This window comes from Chiloscyllium plagiosum, unplaced genomic scaffold, assembly GCF_037043375.1.
Source record: "Chiloscyllium plagiosum isolate Xiang-an unplaced genomic scaffold, Cpla_swu_hap1 HiC_scaffold_22, whole genome shotgun sequence".
Taxonomy (NCBI): domain Eukaryota; kingdom Metazoa; phylum Chordata; class Chondrichthyes; order Orectolobiformes; family Hemiscylliidae; genus Chiloscyllium; species Chiloscyllium plagiosum.
The window spans coordinates 79,024,987-79,044,771 of NW_028270160.1; positions in this window are offsets into that span (position 1 = coordinate 79,024,987).

Here is a 19,785-nt window from a genome sequence, read left to right on the forward strand (position 1 = left end):
AGCCTTCAACAATGAGATAATGAGAATCCAGAGACAGTATGTTCCTGTTAGGGTGAAGGGCAAGGCTGGTAGGTGTAGGGAATGCTGGATGACCAGAGAAAATGAGGTTTTGTTCAAGAATAAGGTTTTGTTCAAGCGTATGTCAGATATAGACAGCAGGGATCGAAAGAATCTCTAAAAGAATATAGAAGTATACATGAGGGAACTCAGGGAAATAAAAATGGGACATGAGATAGCTTTGGCAAATAGGGTGAGGGTGAATTCAATGGGATTTCTTTTTCTTTCTCCCCCCCCACACTACCACCCAATCGCGGTGGTGCTTATTTTTCCCCAGCACCCCTGCGTGCAGGTGTCAGAACCTGTGTCGCACAACAATTGCTTCAATCTTTATTTATATTCCACCATCAGGAAGAAAGGAAACACTGACTGACCAGTGACAAGCTGTGCCCTTCTCATCAAAGGGCAATGCTGCGTGATCAAACAGTGAAGGGGAGGGTAAGGATTAAATCAAAATAGAGTTGGAGGGGGAAATAATACACTCCACTCCCTGTGGTGGCCACCTCTCCCTGAAAATCTCGAGGGTGTTGGTGGACACCGCGTGCTCTTCTCCAGGGACACCCGGGCTCTAACATACCCGAGGAAGAGGAGCAGACAATCGGCCCTAACGCCCCCCTCCATGGCCCACTGCCTGGACCTACTTATGGCCAGGCCCAGGAGCAGACCCATGAGGAGGTCCTCTGACCTACCCTCCCCCCTCCACACCGGCTGCCCGAAGATCAGAAGTGTGGGGCTGAAGTGCAACCAGAAACAGAGGAGAAGGTTTTTAAGAAAATCAAAAAAGGAAGTCCAAATGCCCACACCCCATATATATATGGTCTCTGGACTCTCTAGCACCACAGAACAAGCAGTTGGGCTGGGAGTCCATGAGCCACCGTAATGCGGTTGTAGGGGACAGCTGCGTGCAGCACCCTCCACTCCAGATCCCCGAGAGAAAGGGGGAGGACTCTCACCTAGAGAGCTCTCCACTGAGGATCCCCACCACCGAGTGGCAAAGGGGCACACCAAGGCGTGTCCGGTTGGTGGATGAGGGAATAGAGGTGGACGGTGTGCAGCAGCAGTCGGTACAGGGCCCACCATTTTATGTCCCTAAAAGGGGCAAAACTAAAACTCCGGAGGTGGCTCAGGTTGTGGGGCAGAGGCTCCTGCAGGAAGTGCAGGACCTTGGGGACATTGTGAAATTCCGTCCGGGCAGGGTTTTTGCGATCTTTCTGGATAATCCAATATACGGATAATCAAATGTCGATTGTTGAACCGGGCAACAATCAACCTACAGGAGTATTCCCTCCCAGTCGGAGAACACTTCAGCATTCCGGACCTTTGGATGACCATCCTCCAAGGCGGACTTCGGGACAGGCAACAACGCAAAGTGGCTGAGCTGAGGCTGATAGCCAAGTTCGGTTCCCACAGGGCTGGCCTCAACCAGGATCTTGGGTTCATGTTACACCACAGGTGACCCCACTGCACTACACACACACACCCACACACAGACACACACACACATACACACACACACAAACACATACACACACACACAAACACACACACTCACACACATACACACACATGTACACACGCACACACACAGAGACACATACACACACATACACATACATACACACGCACACATACACACACACACAGGCACACATATACACACACATCACATACACATACACACACATACACACACCCACACACACACAGACACACACACATACACACACACAAACACACACACATACACACACACACAAACACACACACACACTCTCACACACAGACACACACATGTACACACACGTACACACACACAGACACATACACACACATACACACATATACATACACACACACACACATACACACACACACATACTCAGACACACACACACATATATAGACACACACATGCCTAGAGACCCATACATCATGCAGACCCTCTCTCATATGCTCACATGTACACTCCCATTCTCACACGCGCCCTCTCACAGACCTATACACCTTTACACTCACTCACACATATACACACACTCTCTCACATACTCCGACCACAGACACACACACCCACCTAGGCACACACACATATAATTTTGTGGGGAGAATTTGTACTTTCAGAATTACATTTTATTTTGCTCAAACACTGCATGAATCCATGTAAGATTCTGTCAATCTCTTTTTTAGATTCGAATCAGTCTGAACATTGGGGCACAGACAGCGACACACAGGCACCTCACACCTTCAATGTATTACCTGGGCCAACATGTTAAAGCTCACTTGAGAAAGTAACTTTAAGCAAGTTCTGGGATTTACATATGAAAGAACTGAAACAACATGCCCATTCTAAAAGATTAAAGACTTAACAAACAATCCAGGTCTTTTTCAATATTTTATTTCAGTTACATCACACTAAACTTTTGCTATAAATTGTGTCCTACGATCTTATACTCTAGAACCATAACTACCTGATGAAGGAGCAGTGCTCCGAAAACTGGTGCTTCCAAATAAACCTGTTGGACTATAACCTGGTGTGGTGTGATTTTTAACCTGAAATAGATAAAGGTTGATAAACCTCCAGGACCTGTGCAGGTGTACCCTAGAATTCTGTGAGAAGTGAGGGAAATGATTACTGGGAGAAAGTGAGGTCTGCAGATGCTGGAGATCAAAGTTGAAACTTTATTGCTGGAACAGCACAGCGGGTCAGGCAGCATCCAGGGAACAGGAGATTCGACGTTTCGGGCACAGGCCCTTCTTCAGGAATGAGCAGAGAGTGTTCAGCAGGAGAAGATAAAAGGTAGGGAGGAGGGACTTGGAGGAGGGGAGTTGGAAATGTGATAGGTGGAAAGAGGTCAAGGTGAGGGTGATAGGTCGGAGTAGGATGGAGGCGGAGAGGTCAAGAAGAAGACTGCAGGTCAGGAAGGCGGTGCCGGGCTGGAGGGATCCGGCTGAGACAAGGTGGGGGGAGGGGGGATGAAGAAACTGGTGAAGTCCAAGTTCATCCCCTGCGGTTGGAGGGTTCCCAGTCGGAAGATAAGACGCTCCTCCTCCGACCGTCGGGTTGTTGTGGTTTGGCGGTGGATGAGTCCAATGACCTGCATATCCTCGGTGGAGTGGGAGGGGGAGTTGAAATGCTGTGCCACAGGTTGGTTGGGTTGGTTCGTCCGGGTGGCCCAGAGGTGCTCTCTGAATCGCTCCGCAAGTAGGCGGCCTGTCTCCCCAATATAGAGGAGGCCACACCGGCTGCAGCGGATGCAGTAGATGATGTGGGTGGAGGTGCAGGTGAATCTGTGGCGGATATGGAAGTTTCCCTTGGGGCCTTGGAGAGAAGTGAGGGGGGAGGTGTGGGCGCAAGTGTTGCACCTCCTGCGGTTGCAAGGGAAGGTGCCGGGAGTGGTGGTTGGGTCGGTGGGGGGTGTGGATCTGACAAGGGAGTCGCGGAGGGAGTGGTCTCTACGGAAAGCTGATAGGGGAGGGGAGGGAAATATATCCTTGGTGCTGGGGTCTGTTTGGAGGTGGCGGAAATGGCGGCGGATGATGCGCTGTACATGGAGATTGGTGGGGTGGTAGGTGAGGACCAGTGGGGTTCTGTCCTGGTGGCGGTTGGAGGGGCGGGGCTCAAGGGCGGAGGAGCGGGAAGTGGAGGAGATGCGGTGGAGGGCACCGTCGACCACGTCGGGGGGGAAATTGCGGTCCTTGAAGAAGGAGGCCATCTGTGTTGTACGTATTTTGAACTGGTCCTCCTGGGAGCAGATGCGGCGGAGACGAAGGAATTGGGAGAATGGGATGGCGTTTTTACAGGGGGCAGGATGGGAGGAGGTGTAGTCCAGGTAGCTGTGGGAGTCGGTAGGTTTGTAGTAGATGTCCGTGTTGATTCGGTCGCCTGAGATAGAAACAGAAAGGTCTAGGAAGGGGAGGGAGGAGTCCGAGACTGTCCAGGTGAATTTGAGGTCGGGGTGGAAGGTGTTCGTGAAGTGGATGAACTGTTCAACCTCCTCGTGGGAGCACGAGGTAGCGCCGATACAGTCATCAATGTAGCGAAGAAAAAGATGGGGGGTGGGGCCAGTGTAGTTGCGGAAGATGGATTGTTCCACATACCCTACGAAGAGGCAGGCATAGCTGGGGCCCATGCGGGTGCCCATGGCTACTCCTTTTGTTTGGAGAAAGTGGGAGGATTGGAAAGAAAAGTTGTTCAGGGTGAGGACCAGTTCGGTCAGTCGAAGGAGGGTGTCGGTGGAAGGGTACTGGGTGGTACGGCGGGAAAGGAAGAAACGGAGTGCTTTGAGTCCTTCGTGATGGGGAATGGAGGTGTACAGGGACTGGATGTCCATGGTGAAGATGAGGAGTTGGTGACCGGGAAAGCGGAAATCCTGGAGGAGGTGGAGGGCGTGGGTGGTGTCACGAACGTAGGTGGGGAGTTCTTGGACTAATGGGGACAGGACCGTGTCGAGGTATGCCGAGATGAGTTCGGTTGGGCAGGAGCAGGCTGAGACGATGGGTCGTCCGGGGCAGTCAGGTTTGTGGATTTTGGGCAGGAGGTAGAAACGGGCGGTGCGGGGTTGTGGGACTATGAGGTTGGAGGCGGTGGATGGGAGGTCCCCTGAGGTGATGAGGTTATGGACGGTCTGGGAGATGATGGTTTGGTGGTGGGGGGTGGGGTCATGGTCAAGGGGACGGTAGGAGGAGGTATCTGCGAGCTGGCGTTTGGCCTCAGCGGTGTAAAGGTCAGTGCGCCAAACTACTACTGCGCCTCCCTTGTCAGCTGGTTCCCATGCTGAGATATTTGTATCATTGATAGTCACAGGTAAGGTGCCAGAAGGCTGAAGGTTGGCGACGTGATGCCATTGTTCAAGAAATGTGGGAAGGAGAAGCCAGGGAACTCTAGATCAGTGAGCCTGGCATTGGTGTTGGGCAACATGTTGAAGGGGGATCCTGAGGACACGTTTTGCATATATTTGGAAAGGTTCAGCATAAATTAGGTCCACATGGTGGGAAATCATTTTCCACTAACTTAATTGAGTTATTTTAAGACGTAATGAAGAGGATTGATGAAGAAAGAATGGTGAACATGATCTATATGTACTTCAGTTCAGTTTTCAACAAAGATCTGGATGGTATATTGGTTAGGCACATTAGGTCATGTGGAATATAAGGAGAATTAGCCGTTTGGGTACTAGAAGGTTGCTTTCCAGACTGAAGACCTGTGGCCAGTGGTGTGACACATTGATTGGTGCTGGGTCCACCGTTTTTGTCATTTATATAAACAATTTGAATGTGAACACTGGAGGTATAGTTAGTAATTTTGACATCAAAATTGGAGGTGTCGTGGACAACGGAGAAGATTCCCTCAGAGTACAATGGGACCTTGATCAGATGGATTACTGGGCTGAGAAGTGGCAGATGGGGTTTAATTCAGATAAATGTGAGGTGCTGCATTATGGAAAGGCAAGTCAGGGTGGGACATATGCACTTAATGGTAAAGGGCCTGGGGACAGTATCTGAACAAAGAGACCTTGAAGTGCTGGTTCATAGATGTTTGAAAGTGGAGTCAGGGATAGACAGGGGAGTGAAGAAGGTGTTTGGTATTTAGATATAGACTTAAACTTTATTGTCACGTGTCGACAAGTACAAACATTGTGCATCTCAGGTACAAAGGTACCTCAGCACAAAACGCAGGTACACATAGTAACGCAAAATCTAAGTTAGAAGGAAGGAATTACTGTGTAGAAAAATAAAGTTAAATGTTAACATTACAGTCTACATCCACAACCCAGATGGCCATTCGACATGTTATTCAATTGGGTGCTGTAGGTTACTCTTGAGAGATTAACACAATCCTTTTCAATTTTATCGTCAATGTGACTTGGAGATTGGGATTTGTTTCCAGACCAGTTTGGAGAGAAATATAAATCATTTCTTTATCTCTTGCTCTGTTTGAGTGTTAGAATAAAAACATATCACTGGAAGGTGGGATCAGAGTGGGACTGAGCACTGTCTCTGTCTGAGCCTGTGGGATTGATGACCCTTCTGTGTCTCTGTATCTCTGTCAGTGATAATGTGAGTGTGTGTGAGAGGGAACTACCTGCATTGTTACTTGTGTCTCAGCTGGAAGGTGGGAAGAAGAGCAGAAGGGAAAGGCTGTGATGGGCTGGAGGGCAGGAGAGGCTGAACTGACAGAGTAACAATATTAACCAAAATGGTGCAAGGAACAGGGTGGAGGCGAGGCAGGAGAATGGGAGAAGAGAAGAAACAAAACATTGAGGTGTAATTGATCCTCACTAACTGTCATCTAAAAACAAAACAAAAGAAAATGGTGACAGAGGTAAGAAAGTGAGGTACTCTGTCATGTCCCCCTTCACTGTTTACAGGATGCACATTTACTCTCAGATTCTGAATGAATCTGTTTTCTCATCATTAACTCTCAGTTTTAAAGGATCTTGTTTCAGCAAATGGACCTGGAGTCAAGCCACCAATTCATTGGATTTACAGAAATTCTGTTCCAGCCCAGTTTCAGTGGGAAGACACAGGGAAATGTCCTCTGGCTGTTGGTGTGATGGACCCTTCCTCTCAGATCCTGAGAACTTCGCATGAAACAAAGAGTCTGTCACTGACGAGCAATCTTTGTGCACGTGACGTGTCTCCTACATGTGCACTGGACATGACAGAGATAGTTTGTGGTGAAGAGGCTGGAGGATACAGAGAGAGGGAGGGGTGGAGGTGTTGGAGGAGATTACAGAGATAAAGACGGCGGGCAAGGTCTGCAGGTAGTTACAATGATAGGGTGGTGTTTCGGGGCAGGGTGATGTCACAGAAATGTGGAGGAGTGCAGGTCCTGAAGAAGCTTATATAGATAGGGAAGCATGTTATTATTCCTGATCATCCATCACTCCCTACACTTACAATCTTAGCCCTTCACCCTAACAGGAAATACTGTCCCTGAACTCTCATGATCTCTTTTTCAAAGGCTTCCCATTTTCCAACCATTCCCTTCACCTGTGAACATCTGCCCCAATCAACTTTTGAAATGTCTTATCTAATACCATCAAAATTGCCCTCCTCCAATTTAGAACCTCAACCTGAGCTACAAGTCTTCTCAAAATTTGATAAATCCCTGGTGGTGGGGTCTGTTTGTCGGTGGCAGAAATGGCAGAGGATGAGGATGTTGTATCCGAAGATGGTGGAGTACAAGGTGAGGACCGAGGGGTTCTCTTCTTGTTGCGTTTGGAGACATGGAGTTCAAGGGCTGGGGTGTGGGAAGTGCAGGAGATGCACTGGAGGGCATCATCAACCACGTGAGAGGGGAAACTGTGGTTCTTAAAGAAGGAGGCCATCTGGGATGTTCAATGGTGGAATTGGTCCTCCTGGAAGCAGATGCGGCTGAGGCGGAGGAATTGGGAATCAGGGAAGGTGTTTTTATAGAAGTGGGGGTGGGAGGAGATGTAATCCAGGTAGCTGTGGGAGTCACTGGGTTTGAAGTAGATAACCGTGTTGAGTCTGTCGCCGGAAATGGAGATGGAGAGGCCCAGGAAGGAGAAAGGGGAAAGATCCCTTCCTAACATGGTGCCATTATTTAAGAAAGGTGGTAGGGAAAAGCCAGGGAACTATAGACTGGTGAGCCTGTTGTCAGTGGTGGGTGAGTTTTGTGGAAAAAAAACTCAGTTAGAAAATTAGATGAAGAAGGACCTTGAGCTTGTGGAGAGGCCCGAAGAGGGACGGCTCGGGAGAGGTTTTTGTATCCAGACAGTGAAAGCTGAATGTTGGATTATTTGAGGAGGAATTGTTTTTTTCATTTGTTCAGTTAAGTTTTCGATTTCTTTTTAATATTTATGTTTTTAATTTTTCTTTGCATGCTTCATATTAAATAAAGAAGGAAAAATAGTATAATTTAATATATAAGGTGCTATTGAGAGCTTCTTCTTTGTAGGATTAATGTTACTGATGGCCTGTAAGAGATATTGAGTGTGATGACTCGTACATATAGTGAAGTGATTACACAGCAGGATCATTCAGATCGATAACTGTCCATCAGGAAGGGGATGAAGGTGGTTTAGAAGTCTCCTGTGGCTATTCCTCTCTCAGACAGATATTCCATTTTGGGGATTGTTGAATGAGAAAAATAGAAGTGGTCAACAGATCTTGGGCACTAACAATGAATTTTATGTTAAATGGGATTGTCAAGATTGAAAAGAATAATTGTTTTCGGGAACTCTCCTGCGAGGGGCGCAGACAGGAGATTCTGCGGTAGTGAGTGTGACTCTAGGAGAGTACGTTGCTTTTCTGGTGCCAGGGTAAAAGATTCTCAAAACGTTTGAAGCAAATTGTCAAAGGGGAGAGTGAGAAGCTGGAAATTGTTGTACACATCGATAGGAATGACATAGTCAGGGAAAGGGTAAGGCTTTACAGAGTGAGTATAACTGGTTAAGTATCAGGTTCATAAACAGAATATGAAAAGTAATAATTTCTAGTTTACTTCTGGTGCCAAGTTCTAATGAGGGAAGGAATAAAAGGACAGGACAGATAAATCAATGGTTGACGAGGTGCTGCAATGTGCAGGGAGTCACTTTCTTGGAACATTGGGATCTCTTCTGGGACAGAAAAGACCTGTTCACCTGAACTAGACCAATATCCTGGTGGGGAGATTTGCTCGCTCTATTTCAGGAGATTGTAAGATTTGAGAGAGGTGGGGCGGGGCTTTCTAAACAACAGTGAAAATAGAAAGAAAGATGACAATGATTCTGAATCAGAAAACAGCAAGTTATTGAGAAAAGACAAACAAGAACAAGTCAGAGAACAAAGGAACACTGAACACTTAAACTGCATTTATTTCAATGCAAGAGGTCTCATGGATAAGGCCGATGAACTCAGGGCCTGTAAGGGAACATGGGCCTGGGATGTCATTGCTATTACAGAAACATGGCTGAGCAATGGAAAAGACTGGCAGCTCAGTGTTCTGGGTTTTAGGTGGTATAGGAAGGACAGAAAGAGGCGAGGTGGGAGAAGGACTGGCATTTTTAATTAATGAAAATATTACTCCTGTAATTAGAGAAGGTATTTCTGAGGGATCATTTAGCGAAAATATATGGGTTGAAATTAGAAATAAGAAAGGGATGATCGCCTTAATGGGATTGTACTATTGGCTCCCCAATAGTCAGAGGGCAATTGAGAAGCAAAAATGTCGAGAGATCTCAAATATATGGAAGAATAATAAGTTTGTAATAGTATGGGATTTTAATTTTCCAAATGCTGTCTCAGACTGCCATGGTGTTAAAGGTTTTGATGGTGAAGAATTGTTCAATTGCAAGAAAATGTTCTTTTATCAATATATAAATTTTCCAATGAGAGACAGATCAAAACTTGACCTTCTCTTGGGAAATAAGGCAGGGCAAAGTGACTGAAGTGTGAGTCAGGGAACACTTTTGGACCAGTGATCATTATCCTAGTAATTTTAAAATAGTTATGTAAAAGGATAAAAGGTAAAGCTCTTAATTGGGGTAAGGCAAATGGTTATGAAAGGATATGAAACAAGACCTTTCAAAAGTTGATTGGAGTAGACTAATCGCAGGGAAAAGGAGGACTGACAAGTGGGAGGCCTTCCAAAGTGTGACAACCAGAGTTCAGAAACATTCTGTTCCTGTTAGAGTGAAAGGCAAGGCTGGTAAGGTTAGGGAACACTGGATGAATAAAGATGTCGAAGTTCAAGTCAAGAATAAAAAATAACCATCTTTTAGAGAGACAATTGGGATCAACTGAATGTCTTGAAGAGTGTAAAGAGTTTAGGGGCATTCTTTAGAAGGAAATGAGGAAGGCAACGAGGGGACAGGAGATAGCCTTGGCAGGTAAGGTTAAAGATAATTCAAAGAGATTCTGTAAATACATTGAGTGACGGAGAGAGGTTAGAATCCCTTAAAGACCAATGAGGTTGTCTTTGTGTTGAACCTCAAGAGATGGGAGAGATATAAATGAATATTTCAAATCAGTTTTTACTGTGAGAAAGAAATGGAGGTGAGAGTAATCAGGGAAATAAATATTGATGTTTTGGAAACAGTTAACAGAAAACAGAAGAGGAAGTGCTGGAGATCTTAAAAAATATAAAGGCAGATAAACTTCCAGGACCTGATCAAGTGTTTCCCAGGAACCTTTGGAAGTTAGGGAGAAAATTGCAGGGCCCCTAGCAGAAATATTTGAATCATCTACAAACATGGGTGAAGAATTGGAGGACTGGGCTGTGGCTAAAATGTCATTGTTTAAGAAGGGATGTGAGGAGAAGCCTGGGAACAATCGACCTGTGAGTCTGACTTCAGTTTTTAGAGATGATTCTGAAAGATAGAATTTACAGAGGTTGGAGAGGAAAGAATTGATTAGAGATGGTCAGTATGGTTTAGTGTGAGGAAAGTCATGTCTCACACACTTGACTGGGTTTGTTTTGAGAAGTAACCAAAATGATTGATGAGGACAGAGAGGTTGATACTGTTTGTTTAGCTTTGTGTAAAGCTTTTGATGAGGCTCTGCATGGTAGACTAATTAGTAAAGTTAGATCACATGGGATTCAGGGTGGGCTTGCCTATTGGATATATAACTGGCTTTACAGTAGAAGACAGCAGGTGGTGGTGGATCATTGTTTTTCAGATGTCGGCCTGTGACCGGCAGTGTTTCACAATGATCGGTACTAGCTCCACTTCGGTCTGTCATGTATATGAAGGATTTGGATGACAATATAGGAGGCATGGTTAGTAAGTTTGTGGATGACACCAAAATGGTAAAATAGCCAGTGAAGAAGGTTACCCAAGATTGCAAAGATTGCACAATCACCTGATGAAGGAGCGTTGCTCCGAAAGCTAGTGTGCTTCCAATTAAACCTGTTGGACTATAACCTGGTGTTGTGTGATTTTTAAGATTGCAAAGAGATATTGATCGATTGGGTGAAAGGGTTGAGGATTGGCAGATGGATTTAAACTTGGATAAAGTTGAGGTATTATATTGTGGTCATACAAATAAGGACAGGACTTAATGGTAGGGCCCTGGGTAGCGTTGTAGAGCAGAGAGAGACCTCAGGGTCAGGTACATAGTCCTTTGAAATTTGCATCATAGGCAGACAGGGTGGTGAAGAAGGTAATGAGCATGCTTGCCTTCATTGCTCAGAACTTTGAGGATCGGAGTTCTGACATTATATTGAATTTGTACAGGACAGTGATGAGGCCTCTCCTGGATTAGTGTGTGCAATTCTCATCGCCCTGTTATAGGAAGGATATTATTAAAGTGGAGAGGGTTCAGTAAAGATTTACCAAGATGTTGCCAGGAATGAAGGGTTTGAGATATAAAAATGGGCTGTTGCATTGGAGGGTGAGGGATGATCTTATTGATGTTTAAAAAATTATAAGGAGCATAGAAAAGGTGAATGACAAGTGTCATTTCCCTCGATGGGGAGTTCAAACCTGGGGGTGTATTTTTCAGGTGAGAGGAGAAGGATTGAAAAAGATGAGGGGCAGGATTTTTAGTAGTTCATGTGTGGAATGCACTACCAGAGGAAGTGGTGGATGCAGGTTCAGTTACAGTGTTTAAAATACATTTGGATAAGTTCATGAATAGGAAAGGTTTGGAGGGATATGGGCCAAGCACAAGCAGTTGGGAATAGTTTAGTTTTGGAACATGGTCGGTGTGGTCGGGTTGGTCTGAAGGGTTTGTCTCCGTGCTGCATGACTCTATGACTCCATGACATTATGGTACGCAGTCAAAAGACACGTCAGTCCCTGCCCTTTGCCCTCCAGCCCAGGGGCTGGGTCGCAGCAGGGGGGAAGGGTATTGTTGATGGATGGAGATACTGAGGGGCTTTTATATACAGTGGGTGTATAGTGGAGGAACTACAGAGGGGCAGTTTGGAGTAGATGAAACTGCACAGAGGAGGGCAATTAGACAGGAGCCATGGAGAGGGACAGGGGCCATGGAGGGGGACAGGGGATAAATTTGTGATGGGGGAGGTTGTCCAAAATTGAAGGGGGTGCAGATTCAAGATTGAAAGACAGAAATAGGGAAGGAAAGGAAGAGAAAGAAAGAGAGAGAAAAAAAAAAGAGAAGAAGAAGGAGCAAGAGAGTGAGAAAGAACACAGAAAAAGGTAGAAAGAAGAGGCAGCAGAGAAAACTACAAAAGAAGAGGCTATCAGTAAGATAGATAGATAGAGAGAGAGATAGTGTTAGAGAGAAGGTTGAGAGGGAAAGAGTAATGTAGAGTGATACAGACAGAGGCAAAGAAAGAGACAGAGGCAAAGAGAGAGATCAAGTGAGAAAAAAAGAGGAAAAATCAGATAGATGCAAACAGGTGATAAGGAAAGAGGTGATATTCACCATTCCGGTTGGTCTAAGCTCTCTGGATGGTCACTCTCACACTCACTCTCTCCCACTGAGGACTGAATCTGCTCCAGGGGCTTGCTTTCACAATTCAACCATTCCCCACACTCTGTCACACACAGACAGACAGAAACCCACAGATACTCACTCACTGCTCAGTGCACACGGTGAAAGGGACAATGGCTTCCAGAACCCATTCGATATATCCCCAAGTCTCTCACTCAAAGCCCCTCTCTGCCCAAGTCCCAGCCCATCCAGTCAGCTCTTATCTCCCTCTACCCAGGGCATACCTCCCCGAGGGATGGAGCACAGCCAGAGTGGGATCAGTGGGAGTGGGATCAGTGGGATTAGAGGGGTGAGGGAGGGAGGAGGTGTGAGAGAATGCAACAGGTAAACAGTTTCATCCAATCTGCCTCTGAACAAAGAGACTAAAAGAAACATAATCCAATGAATAACCGACATTAAAGAAATATAAAATATGCAACAACCAGAGAAGTATGAAGCTGGCAGATATGGCAAAGAGTACAATCACAGAATTCTTCCTGCTCTCTTCCTTTGGATCATTCTCTGTTTTTCTCTGACCTCTCAGTTCCTTCCGCACCTTAATGGCCTCGAAGATATGTCTGACAGTCAGAATGTTGATAAAGAGAATAAAAGAGAATGGGAACAATGGTGTTAAAAACGTCTGAAAATATTTAAAACTTATCCACTGAGAGTCATAAAGATAACTTTACGTGACACAACAGTGCCACCTAACATTGTTGATCATCTTTCCAGGTTTATGCATGAAGAAGTTGGGAATGTTCTTGAAACAAAAGAAGATGTAGATTGTCGCTAGAACCTTCATTGCAGGTTTCCCTGTGCAATACTTAGTTTTCATCTCATGTAAATAAATGGCAACAAATTGATCAAAGGAAATAGCAATGGTGAACCACGCAGAACAATCAATGGTCAAATGGATGAGGACATAGAGAGCACCACAAACAGGAGTGATTTGCAGGAAACACAGTGGATAATAATAACGTTGAAACTGGTGAAGGGTGATATAAAAAACGATGAACAGTAGATCTGACACTGTCATGGCCACCAGATAGCGAGTGCTGCATGGAGAAAGACCACATTTGCCCTGAGCTAAGATTGTAATCACTGCTAGACTTACTGTAAGAGAAAGGAAAAAAAGAGACTTGAAGTTATTACTCAAACATTCTCCGTGCCTGAGCCCAGAGTGTAAGTGATGACACAAAGATAATTGTTGTGCCATGTCATATGAAGTTGAAAGAATCTGAACCACATCAGCAAACTCTCTCTAAATGAATCATTTGCACATTTAAAGGACATAGGGAAGAACATGAGCAGCAGATTACTCACAGAAACACGGTCATATACTCAAGGTGGTTTTGGTTCAGCAGCAGCTGATTTCACCTGCTTTCCAGGTTACTCTGACTAACTGGCATTACCCATAAGCCCACAGCACCCACAAAAACACACCTGGGATCAGGAAAACAAGGAATAGGACACACCTAATATGGACATTGATCGCAAAATTTCTGTATTTGTTTTTGGAGTCTCCAAAGTTCAATTTGCCACCAGACTTCTTTTCCCACACTGTATGAACTACAGTACAGGGCATTGAATCACCCCACAGTATTCAGGAAGGGATGGTCGCTACGATTTAGATGAGCAAATTATAGGACATTGAGTCCCTTTCTCATGAAGGTATTCAGCAGTGGATCCATCATCATGTGCCAGATTGGATATCCACCTCAATCAGAAAAACTTCAACATTTGATACGACTCCTTCTACCTGTCCAAGATGGAACAGCACAGCTCTCACACAAATAAAATCTGAATCCCCACAACACTGGTCATGGTAACGCTCTGGTTTAGAAAGTAGACATTTTATCTGGGTTGAAGCAAAGCTTGCTGCCTGATATCCAGGCTCACGCTCCCAAGCTCCTCTTCTCATCTCTCTCCTTGTGAATGGAGATTCCCTCTCCCAGATTGGGAGTGCACACTGGGGCGAGACAACCCCATAGTTTACCCAGCATTCTCCATGGAGATCACTCGAATTGTACCACAGCTTGGCATTGCAGCCTAATGAATATTGATCAAAATTGATAGCCAAAGACAAAATAATAATCCCAAATGAAAGCACTTTCATGCAGACCTTTATTGTTTGGGGAACATCAAGGGATAACAGCACCTAAGGGCAACTTGGGAAACATCCTGTTGGACAAAATGTTTTATCCTTTTTTGATGAGCTGCTGCCACGATACTCCAGATCTCAGTGTTTGTCCGATGAGAAACTGCACCAGGGCACACTGCATCATTTTACAAATGGCACATTGCACACGTCTTTCTGACAATTCAATAATTCAACAATACACATCATAGTTGGACCCCTGTGCTCAACATCCCTCCCAGTGATCTGTCCTCACAAATACTATGCCCCCAAACATCCACAGAGTGACGAAAACTCACAAGATGGTTAACATAATCCATGCTGACCATTACTTATCCCCGCTAATGACCTGACCTGATAGAGCATGGCACTGGAAAAGGTATAGCAGGTCAGGCAGCATCCCACGAACAAGAAAGTCGACATTTCGGGCAGGAGATTCCCCCCCACCCCACCCCTAGCCAACGGTGGTACAGCACAGCCCTCAGACAAATAAAATCTGAATCCATCTATTGGTCACTGTAACTGTCCTGAAGGGGTCCTGCCTGAAACCTTGACTATCTTCCTCCTGAGATGCTGCCTGACCTGCTGTGCCTTTTCCAGCACCATGCTCTATCTGCAGCCCCACTGTCTCCTCATTCCTAATGACCTGCTGAACCCACCCATTGCCCTGTTGTATCTGGGCTCCCATTTGGAGCGAGCTGCCTGAGCAAGATCCACCAACACAATCCCTTTCCATCAAGGAATGGGAAACACCAGGTGTCACTGCGAGGTGGGTTGTTACAAAACCCATCTGACCGATAGCAGGCTGTGAACTACCACAGAGAGAGGGTGGTCTTCTGAAACACTTTCTAGACCAGCCAGGGCCATCAATGTGACCTCAGTGTAAATCCATTCTGGAAGGACAAATCAGAGCAGGACTTGGGGTTTTGTTGCTGAACAAAGAGACCTTGGAGTGCAGGTTCATAGTTCCTTGAAAGTCGAGTCACAGGCAGGTTGGATAGTGAAGAAGGCATTTGGTTTACTTTCCTTTATTGGTCAGTGCATTGACTATAATAGTTGATAGGTCATGTGACATCTGTACAGGGCATTGGTTAGGCCACTTTTGGAATACTGTGTGCAAATCTGGTCTCCTTCCTATCGGAAGGATGTTATGAAACTTGAAAGGGTTCAGAAAAGATTTACAAGCATGTTGCCATGGTTTGAAGATTTGAGCTGTAGGCAGAGGCTGAACAGGCTGGGGCTGTTTTCCCTGAGTGTTGGAGGCTGAGGGAAGACCTTATCGAGGTTTATTAAATCATGAGGGGCATGAATAGGACAAATAGACAAGGACTTTACCTGGGCTCGGGGGAGAAATTTAAAAGAGACCTAAGGGGCAACTTGTTCATGCAGAGAGTGGTGCAAGTATGGAATGAGCTAACAGAGGAAGTGGTGGCGGCTGGTACAATTGCAACATTTAAGAGGCATCCAGAAGGGTATACAAACAATAAGGGTTTAGTGCTGGGAAATGGGATGTGATTAACTGAGGATACCTGGATGAGTTGGACCAAAGGGGCTGTTTCTGTATTGTACATCTCTATGATTCTAGATCTCTCTCCAACTCTCCCTCTCTCTCTCCCTCTCTCTCTCTCTCTCCCTCTCACACACGCTCTCACACACAGACAAGATATACATCACACACATGTAAATAATGTTTCCGCCTTTCTACGTGATACTTTCCTTTGCGTGGGAAAATAATTTACTCTGTTCATCTATATTTCCTTTAAACAATGTACTAAGCGAAGTCACGAACCTATCTCAATCAGGATCAGATTGGGTGATCTCACAATCGTTCAGATAGGATTCAAGTTCATGGAGTTGACAGCCCTCACTCAGTCTGTCTGTGTTGCCATTTTCAAGGGACCAAGTACAGACAAATTAAAATGACACTCAATGATAAATAATAAAACTTAAACATTTATTTCATAATTGAGACAAAAATGACAAGTTGGATTCTGAATCAGCCAGGAGGCCAGCCATCGAACTGGCTCATATTCAGATACTTCCCAACTCTTATCGTGGACCCGGGTCAAATCCTATCAATGACAGATGTCAGAACTTCAATTTAATAAACATGTGGAATTATGACTCTAATGGTGATCACAAAACCCTTGTCAATTGTTGTTAAAACCGATCTGGTTCTCTAATGCCCTTTACGGATTAGGGCTGTCCTTGGCTTGTCTGGGCTACACGTGACTCCAGACCCACAGCAATTGGTGCGGTTGGTGGAGGTCAGCCATCTCAGCTCCAGGCCCTCACAGCAGGAGGTCCTCAAGATTGTGTCCTAGCCCTAACTATCTTTAGTGACTGTATAACTGACCTTCCCTCAGGCAGAATGTCATGGGTCCGAGGGTTCGCTAATACCCCCACACAATGTTCAGCAGCATTCTTCCCTCCTCAGATACTGAAGCACTCCATGTGGCTCTGCAGCAAGATCCGGGCAACTTCAGCTCCTCGGAAACGGCGTTAGGGAACTGGGCACAGAGCTGGATGAACTTCGGATCATTCGGGAGGCTGAGGGAGTAATTGAGAGGAGTTACAGGGAGGTAGTCACACCTCAGGTACAGGGGTACAGGTAGATGGATTACAGTCAGGGGACGGAAAGGGAACCGGCAGACAATGCAGGGACCCCCTGTGGCTATTCCCCTCATTAACAACATACTGATTTAGATACTGTTGGGAGGGATGGCTTACCAGGGGTAAGCCATGGGGTACAAGTCTCTGGCACAGAGTCTGTCCCTGTTGCTCAGAAAGGAAGGGGAAAGAGAAGCAGAGAATTAGTCATTGGGAACTCAACAGTTTGGGGGAACAGATAGGAGGTTCTGTGGAAACGAGAGAGAATCACGTTTGATTTAGTTGCCTCCGAGGTGCCAGGTTCCGTGATGTCTCGGATCGTGTTTTCGGGATCCTTGAGGGGGAGGGGGAGCAGCCCCAAGTCATAGTCCGCATAAGCACCAACGACATAGGTAGGAAAAGGGATGGGGATTTAAGGCTGAAATTCAGAGAGTTAGGTTGAAGCTTAGTGCTAGAACAAACAGAGATGTCATCTCCAGTTTGTTACCCATGCCACATGCTAGCAAAGGATAGAGAAGAGTTGAACATGTGGCTACAGGGATGGTGCAGGAGGGAGGGATTTAGATACCTGGATAATTGGGGCTAATTCTGGGGTAGGTGGGTCCTGTACAAACAGGATGGTCTACACCTAAACCACAGGGGTACACTGTCCTGGGGAGGAGGTTTGCTAATGCTCTTCGGGAGGGTCTAACCTAATTCAGCAGGGGGATGGGAATCTGAATTGTAGCTCCAGTGTCAAGGAGGGCGAGAATAGTGAGGTCAGAAATAAGGTTTGCATCGGCAGGCAGGAAGGTGGTTTCAAATGTGTCCACTTCAACATCAGGAGCATCCAGAATAAGGTGGGTGAACTTGCAGCATGGGTTGGCATCTGGGGCTTCGATGTTTTGGCAATTTCAGAGGCATGGATGGAGCAGGAAAAGGAATTGTTGTTGCAGGTTCCGGGGTTTAGATGTTTCAGTAAGAACAGTGAAGGTGGTAAAAGAGGGGGTGGTGTGGCTATGTTAGTCAAGGACAGTATTATGGTGGCAGAAAGGACATTTGATGAGGACTTGTGTACTGAGGTTGAATGGGCTGAGGTTAAAAACAGAAAAGGAGAGATCCCCCTTTTGGGAGTTTTCCATAAGCTTCCAAAAAGTTCCAGAGATGTAGAGGAAAGGATTGCAAAGATGATTTTGGGTAGGAGAGAAAGTAACAGGGTCGTTGCTATGGGGACCTTTGACTTTCCAAATATTAACTGGAAACATTGTAGTTCGAGTACTTTAGATGGGTCAGTTTTTGTCCAATGTGTGATTAGATTAGATTAGAGTAGATTACTTACAGTGTGGAAACAGGGCCTTCGGCCCAACAAGTCCACACCGACCCACTGAAGCGCACCCACCCATACCCATTCCCCTACATTTACCCCTGCATCTAACACTACGGGCAATTTAGCGTGGCCAATTTACCTAACCTGCACATTTTTGGACTGTGGGAGGAAACCGGAGCACCCGGAGGAAACCCACGCAGACACGGGGAGAATGTGCAAACTCCAAAGGAAAGCATGTTGCAGGAGCATTTCCTGACACAGTATATAGACAGGCCAACAAGGGGCGAGGCCACATTGGATTTGGTACTGGGTAATAAACCCGTCCAGGTTTTGATTTGGAGGTAGTTGAGCATCTTGGTGATAGTGACCACAATTAGGTTATGTTAACTTTAGCGATGGAAAGGGACAGGGATATATCGCAGGGAAAGTGATATCGTTGGGGGAAAGGCAATTACGATGTGATTTGGCAAGATTTAGGATGCATAGGATGGGAAGGAAATTGCAGAGGATGGACACAATTGAAATGTGGAGCTTTTTCAAGGAACAGCTACTGTGTGTCCTTGATAAGTATGTACCTGTCAGGCAGGGAGGAAGAGGTTGCGCGAGGGAACCGTGATTTACTAAAGAAGTTGTATCTGTTGTCAAGAGGAAGAAGGAGGCTTAATCAAAGATGAGACGTGAAGGGTCAGTTAAGGTGCTTGAGAGTTACAAGTTAGCCAGGAAGGACCAAAAGAGAGAGCTAAGAAGAGCCAGGAGGGGACATGAGTAATCTTTGGCAAGTAGGATCAAGCAAAACCTTAAAGCTTTCTATCGGTATATCAGGAAAAGAAGAATGACTGCAGTAAGATTAGGACCAGTCAAGGACATTAATGGGAAGATATGTGTGAAGTCTGAGGAGATAGGAGATGCACTAAATGAATATTTTTCATCAGTATTCATACTGGAAAAAGGCAATGTTGTCGAGGAGAATACTGAGGTACAAACTATTAAACTTGATGGGATTGAGGTTCATAAGGAGGAAGTGTTAGCAATTATGGTAAGTGTGAAAATAGATATGTCCCCTGGGTCAGACGGGATTTATCCTAGGACTCTCTGGAAAGCCAGTGAGGAGATCGCAGTGCCTTTGGCTTTGATTTTTATGCTGTCATTGTCTTCAGGAATAGTGCCAGAAGACTGAGGGATAGTAAATGTCCCCTTGTTCAAGAAGGGGAGTAGAGACAACCCTGGTAATTATAGACGAGCGAGCCTTACTTTGATTGTGTATAAAGTGCTGGAAAAGGTGATAGGAGTT